Here is an 8,349-nt window from a genome sequence, read left to right on the forward strand (position 1 = left end):
AAATAGGTTGTATGTGCCTAAGTTGAGAGGTGGGCAAATCAAGTGAGCTCCACAAATATGAGGGGTAGAAACAAGTGTTCTATCAAAGAGATAAGTGAGAGACATGAGCTCTCGCAAATATTGTTGTACATCAATTTTTATCCATATAATCAATGATAAAAATACAATTTTGTTATATTATTCGGGTCCATCAAAACTTCCGCGTGCGTCCTCAAATTTCTATCATGGTATCAGAGCCGGAAAAGTGATTACGACAAACACTACAAGAAATGGTACTATTAACGACGGGAAATCCCGTCGCGAAAGGCCAATAATCGTTGATTAACGACGGGATTTCCTGTCGCGAACCCGTCATAAAAGGGGGTCGTCGTTAATAGAAATCCCGTCGTAAATTTGTCGTAAACCCGTCGTAAAAGACATTTGCGACGGTTATTCCCGTCATTGTTTGGTTGTTAGCCCCGTCGCAAAAGGCTTTTGCGACGGGATTTTTGACCCGTCGTAATTAGGTTGTCGTTAAAGATACAAATTCTTGTAGTAAAAATTGAAGACCGAAGACCCAAGATATGAAGGGTTACAAGATTTGAAGAAAATATGGGAGAGAAAAGAGGTAAGCTCTAAATCTAAAATTTCTTAAGGAAAATAACAAATATGGGAAAATGAAACTAGAAGAAGAAATTTATGGAGCAAAATGGAGAAAAATAAAGTTGATGATAAAAATGAGAAATGATGGAAAAAGCTGTAGAAGAAAATATATTTTGAAGAGAAATTATTTGAAGGATGCTAATGACAAAGGGCATTAGCAAGTAGGTTGGTGAAAAAAAAAATTCACAAAGAGAATTTTGGAGTTTGCTAATGACATGAGCATTAGCAGTGATGGGTGGTGACATGAGCACCACAACAAAAGAAAAAATTGGAGAAACAAATATTAATGGAGAAAATGTAGAATAAATATTTTGAAGAAAATTTTGAAATTTGCTAATGTAAAGAGCATTAGTGGGTTGATTGGTGACACGAGCACCAATAACAAAATAAAATTTGAGGAAAAATTTTAGGAGATAACTGGTGACATGTGCATCAGTGGGATAGTTGGTAACATGAATACCAACGAAAAGATCATCAAGATTAATAAAAGGTATCAAGCCGAGAAGATGGAGGTTGGTAACACGGGTGCCAACATTAATGAAATTCAAGTGTTTATGTCGATTGGTGGTTGGTGACAAGTGCATCAACGAGATTTTTGAAAGAGAAACATTTTGGAGTACAAGATTTTTCTAGATTAAGGGGGAGTGTTAAAATGTTAATCTAGAAAAATCTAAATCTAGAATGTACTGTACAAATATCTAGTAGTAAAGTGTGTAGAAAAATCTAGATGTGTAATGAAAAATGAAGTATGATGTATCTAGAAATATCTTAGACATGTGATGTTTAATAGACAAGTGTAGAAAAATCTAGAAACTAGTATACACCAACTATAAATAGGTTGTATGTGCCTAAGTTGAGAGGTGGGTTAATCAAGAGAGCTCCACAAATATGAGGGGTAGAAACAAGTGTTCTATCAAAGAGATAAGTGAGAGACATGAGCTCTCGCAAATATTGTTGTACATCAATTTTTATCCATATAATCAATGATGAAAATACAATTTTGTTATATTATTCGGGTCCATCAAAACTTCCGCGTGCGTCCTCAAATTTCTATCAGAAGGCATGTGGCATCTCATTATTAGAAGCCATATGACATCTCTCCTTTCATCCATCATTTTGTTTTGTTTTTTTTTCAATTTCTCTTTATTGTTTCTATGATTTACAACTTTTAATGCCGCTTCCACTCTATTTTCCTTATTCAAAATCAAGTTATTAATAGTCTAATATACTCATTAGTCTCTTCTACTACACCCCTTTAACATCCAATATTTATTCAACATACAATTTTTATATTTTTCCAACCTTCAAATTACACCTCTATTTAATTCATATATTACCAAAAATCAAAAGTACTCACTAATTAAAACTTCAAAAGACATCTGAACAACAACTATACAACCGCCCGTTCTATGAACGGGCTCAAAAGCTAGTTGGGTCTGAACAAGGCTGGCTCACTGGTTTATGATAAGCGAAAAATTTCAAGAATGGTACAGCTTAAGCCACGTGCCCGCCTTCGTATCTAAGCTTAATTTTACAATATTAACGTGTTTTGTTGTGTCGGGCTTTATCGTGCTTTTTTCAAAAAAAAAGTGTGGCACAAGTCCCACCCACGACCCACGACTTCAATGCTTATGTCAGGTCGTGCTTTTTTAGTGCCCGTTCCAGGCCGTACTTGCGTATTGGGTCGTGCCTTGTCTCTCTGTTAGACTCGGCCCATAGCCTTGTTTAAGCCCAACTTCTTATTACTACTTTACTAGCCCCGAAGTTCAAATATGCACAGGCACCATGAATCCTGGCCCTATTGTTAGTTTCGACGTTAAACATGTACGGTTGATTACAATTTGAGTCCAAAAATAAATTAAACACATTAACTCAGCAGTCACCGCCAAAGAAAAAATATGTATAAAAGATTTTTGAACTTCAAATGGTGATGCTCTAAGAGTATGTACATTGGGGCTCTTGGAGTGGCTCTCCAAGTAGCTCTTCAAGTAGCTCTCCAATAAGAACTATATCTTAGCCAACATTGGGGCTCTTGAGTGGTTCTTGAGGGGCTCTTGAGTAGCTCTTCATGGAGAGATACTTCAAGGTAGCTCTTGCCCAAGAGCCCTCTAAAAGTTGATTCTTGTTGAAAAGTGGGGAGTAACTTTGAAAAGTGGATAGTAACTTTGGTTAAAAAGACAAATAATTATGGACCACCAAATGGTAAAAAGATATTGGAGAGCTCACTTTAGGAACCAACCAATGTTTGGTTTAGGATTGAATTATTGAGTATGTCTTGTAGAGAGATAGTGGTAGAGAGAGATAATGGAGAGTCCTCCAAGAACTCTTTTGAAGAGCTGGTTCATGCTAATCAATCAAAAGTTTTGTTCTAGGACTCCCGCCAGATAGCTGCCCCTTTCTTTCTTTCAGAACCCCGTTGACGGAAGAAAAAGGAAAACAGGGCACAGAAAGCTTGCGAAGTAGACAGCTCAGCCCCCTAACCTTTTCTATTAGTAAAGGGGACTCTATCATGATCTTACGAATTGAAAGATCTAAAAATGGAAGAACGAGTTCTTTTGCTGGCCCCTCTCTCTAAAGGGGCGTAAGCACTTCACTCGCTAGGGAATGAAATTGATTCACTTGCTTGAGAATGGAAAACTGGAGCATTTTCTACATCGGTGGATGAAGAATCGCGAACATCCAAATTTCTGGTTAAGCATGATTTACCTTATCCTTATTGTTTATTAGATCGAATCAGATAAATTATATCAGATCAGACCATCAAACCACACCAGAAAAAACAAAACACTCACAGACATGGGCGAAGCCAGACTTGATAGTTGAGAGGGGCCGGAATAATTCCGAATAATTAAAAAAAACTTAATTAGTACTTATTTATACATTTTTTTTACTTCAACAAATTTAAGAAACGAAAGATAGATAGACTTCAACTTTTCAGAGTAAAATATAGAGTAAAATAACTTGTGCAAGTTCTGGAAAAAAAATTGTATTTTAAAGTTGAACTATTTTTTTCTTTTAATTTTGTACATATTTGAAATGAAATACTTCTTTCTTTCCTTAAATATTGCATCATGGTTGACTTTACTCATCTAACACGTTACTTTGACTCTTAATATCTCAAATTGTGTATAAGTAAAAATTATCAGAAATTGATATTTGAAAAATATATATCAATATGAATCTAACGTAACCTCATATAACTACAAATTCTTATGCATGAATCACAAAAATGGTCAAAGTCGTAGTGTGAATAGCGTAAAAAACAAATAATGCGATATTTACGGAGCGGAGGAAGTATCATATTTTGAAATATCAATATTAGATCACTAGTACTAACTTCACTACAAACTACAAGTGGGCTAGTATAATGATTTTCATTTTTAGTACTAGTATACGAGTATGTTTTAGCAAATGGGCTTTGGTAGAGGTGAGCAAAAAGTCAGGGTACCCTAAATAGGAATGGTAGGAACCTGCGGTTCCGATTCCGACTACAAATTTAGGAACCTGTTGCAACAGGTTCCGGTTTTCAATTTTTTGGAACGGGTATCCTGTTGGATACCCTGTACACACTAATTGTAACATGGAGTACCCAACATAAGGAACCGGGCTATATAAAAATGCTTCATATGCTCAAAATATAAAACAATCCAAGTTAATATTTGGAAAATATAAATATAGAATTTCAACTTAAGCCCAAACTATGAAACAATCAAAGCCCAAACCATAAAGTAGATAGTTTCCCAATAAAATATCAATAATTTATTTACATTTTAAAACTACATGATGCCCTGAATCGGAACCTGTTGCAACAGGTTCTGGTTCCGGTTCTCATTTTCAGGACCCTGTTGCAATTGGTTCCGGTTCCCATTTAAAGGAACTTGTTGCAACAAGTTACGGTTCCGATTCCTGAAATTTTAACATGGTACCTTATTCACCCCTAGGCTTTGGGATGTCAAACTTATACTAGAAAAATACTAATTTTAACTTATAGCCTTATATTTTTATAAGAGTAGTTGAGCTTTTGAGGGGGTCCATGGCCTACTTTGATCCCTTCATAGCATTGTCCTTGCTCACAGAAAAACATTCATACCAAACTAGATCGATCAGATCAGACAAGACAAAAAATTAGAAAACTCATTCGAAGTGAACAAGGTCTATCCCTTTAATACTTTTATTCAGTCGCCGGAATGATCAACTAAATTCCCCACTTTAAGTTGCCGTAAGTTGACTAAGAAGAAACTGAAAAATTGAACTTAACTTTGACTTTCCACCATATTAAATTCATGAAAGTCGGCTACACAAAATAATACAATTCATTAAAGTCGGATCATGCTTTCTTAATTTAACTTCGTAAACTAGTACTCCATAGTCCATACTACATACTTACGTAGTGCTGTCGATCTGTCATAGTATCATATTAGTATGTGCGGAGTTGCATATCTTTTTGCATTGGGTGGCCACATCGATCAAACGTTAATTAACTGTAAAGCCCTTAAGCTTTTATTGATTAGATGATAATGACATACTATTGGACATCTTATCAGTTTTTTTAATTATGACATGCAAGAATTTGTTTCTTTTTTGGAGTATTTTATAGGGTTTATTTTTATGTTTCGAGTGAGTTAGAAGTTTTTCCTCTGGCCTAAAGAAAGTACAAAGTAAATGAGTACTCAACGTTAAGTACTAGTATTGATGCTAGGCAATATCTTGACTAGAGATGGCAATGGATCTAGGCCCTATCCGAATCCGATAAAAGGATCTGGATATTCAAAATTTGGACCCCGTGGATTTGGATCCATTTCTGACGGATAGGATCTGAATCCCGTTTTTGATTCAGATCCGGTCCAAATCCTGCCCATGAATCTATTTTAATATAAAAATTTATTTTTGTTAAAAAATATGTATAAACTAATATGAATTTAATTTTTTTCATAATTTTGATGTTTTTTCTTTATTCCGTTAGAATATATTTTGCATCATAGGGTGAATGCATAATTTTATTTTATTTTTTGTAAAAAATAGCATAAAAATATATTTCTTTGAAGTTAAAAAAAATTACATGTGGATCCAGATCTTACCTGCCGATCCGTTGGATCCGACAGATATAGATTTGGATCCAAAATTTTTGGACCCGCGGATCTTGATCTAGCTCTGGATCAAAACGGATCTGGATCCATGCGTGGAATACAGATCTGGATCTGATCCAGATCCTACCCGTTGCTATTCCTAATATTGATCTAATAGAAATGGTTTCATCTTTCAACCAAAAGATTGAGGGTTCAATCTCCACAATAGGACACTTTGATGAAGAATTTCCTTTTCATCCTCCCCTTTTAAAGTGCCTAATTTGCTAACATCGGGTGATTGACTCATACGAGATTTGAATCTGATAGAGCATCTCTATAATACATCGTATGATTCGTATTGATTAAAGTGTTAATGGATGTGTCAACGCGAATCTCCTAATGGAGTAGTCGGTCGAATGTTGTGTTTTGTGAAAAATGAGTCACAGACTCACAGTGAGTGGCCCACATATTGGCAACATTAATTGTCAAATTAAACAAAATTAAACAAAATTAAGAAAATGGTTAAGGAGGCACATACGCTGGTATAAGCCCATGTAAGGTTGCCGGGGATGTGATGGGTGTATAAGACTAGTCTTTAAAGTGAACCAGCAAGATAGAGCATTACACGGCCTAGTCTTTTAAAGGGGCATCCTCTTGTCATGTACCTAGAAAATATAGAGTAATACTATAATAAACTTTTTTCTAACAAGAATTACTCGTAGTTGTTAGCTATAGAAATTAGAACGACTTAGTTGGATATTACGTATATATGAATTGAATTTGTCGCGCCGTAGCCGAACCACTGCTATAAAGACAATTCTGTGCTACCTCCGATGCAGTAGAACACATGCGGTTGATTAATTGGGCAGTTCCAACATTAGATCAAAACCACTATTGACCAAAGAGAATAACCCGACCCACAAACCCACCCCATGCCAGCCAAGTACCAAGGCCCACGGCCTGGCTCGTACGCACGTATTGTGTAAGTGTGTAACCATTAGACCTGGTTATTGGACAGGGTAGTCCAATGGATATAGGGTTAGGGTCAAGTTAATAGGGCTTTTATTGGGCAGGGCTCCTATTGGACAGGGCCTTTATTGGACAGGGTCATTATAGGGTCAAACTTATACTACAATTATTTTGAAAATTAAAATAGTAATGATACAAAAAATTACGTGTATAGTTTCGTATTTACTTGTACTTGCACATGGCTCTTTTGTTTTTCATTTTTCATTGCTCGTTTATTGACCCGGCCACTAATGACCCGCTATTGACCCGCGACCCGTTTTGACCCGCCCATTATCGACCCGCTAAAAATGACCCTTTCAATACCCGACCCTCTTTTGACCCGCACCGACCCTGACCCGCCCCGCCCGATAACCAGGTCTAGTAACCATCCATGTCACTCTCATTCTTTCTTAATCAAATGTTTCCCCAAGTCCCTAAATATACGGAGTAAATAAAAAATGAAGTTGGTGTTTTTCCTACGTGGGACTTTTCACATTCTTATTTTCCCACTCATTTTCTTTTGCGCTTTCACTAGGACTTCCAACAATAGTATAATAACAATGATGTCTTGGCTTAGTGATTAAGATTGAGGGTCTGTGTAAGAAAGACATATCATGTTCGAATCACACCTCCCCCATTAATATATGATATGTCTATTACCATTTAATTTTACGATAGAACTATGTTTAACTTATATATGAGCAGACTCGTCTCCGATAATTTTTACTGAAACAGAAACTGCATAGTTTAGAATAGATGCTCAAAAGTAAATAAAATAAAAAAACAGAGGGGTAAAAGGACTGCCCAGCTCCCACCACTGAATAGCTTCTTGGCTTGTTGCAGGGTGAGATAGTACATTACCACTCCATTATTTAAAAGGTTGATTATACGAGTAATAGCTATTTTAACTTATCCCTTAATTAAAGCAAATTATACCCAAATCATTTGTTTACTAAATTTGCTTTTCTAAAACATGGTCTTCAACACTTTATCAGCTTTATTACAAGATGACATAAATTTTTTTTGGCTAAGTTTTTTCAGGGTGTAGGTCAAGTTAAGCTTTTTTATGACTTGTTAACTATAGATTTAAGGACTACTACTTTTTTTTATGCTATTAATAATTCTATAATCCTGTCAAGCTTAAGAACTAATACTTTTATAATACATTAATACTTCATGAATTTCAACTACATTTGTTGTTCTAAAAACTTTAGATGACTCTACTTTACATGCTTTATAATTATTTTAAACAAGCTTACATTATTTTATACTAGTAAGAAGAAGGGACGTCTACTGAACCAGTACATATCACAGATTTAGCCAGCCCAGCTGCGTAACTTAACGTTCTACTCCTAAGAATTTCACAGTTGATGGGACTTGATCCTGTAATATTCAAGTTATAAGGTGAGTTTTCTACCAACTACACCAACTTACGTGGGTTTAAATAAGGTTACATGTGTGCTTGCTTTGTCAACAAAGAGAAATTGAGATATTCACATTAGTCGACATAGATAAACTTGGCCATGGCCCAGTGTACGTGACAGTGTAGGGACTGAGCCCACTGACTGATTGAGGACTGAGGTTTGGTTGGGATCAAAATAGGCATGGCCAAAAGGGGGTCAAATAATGGTTC

The sequence above is a fragment of the Spinacia oleracea genome, chromosome 3 (assembly GCF_020520425.1).
Source record: "Spinacia oleracea cultivar Varoflay chromosome 3, BTI_SOV_V1, whole genome shotgun sequence".
Taxonomy (NCBI): domain Eukaryota; kingdom Viridiplantae; phylum Streptophyta; class Magnoliopsida; order Caryophyllales; family Amaranthaceae; genus Spinacia; species Spinacia oleracea.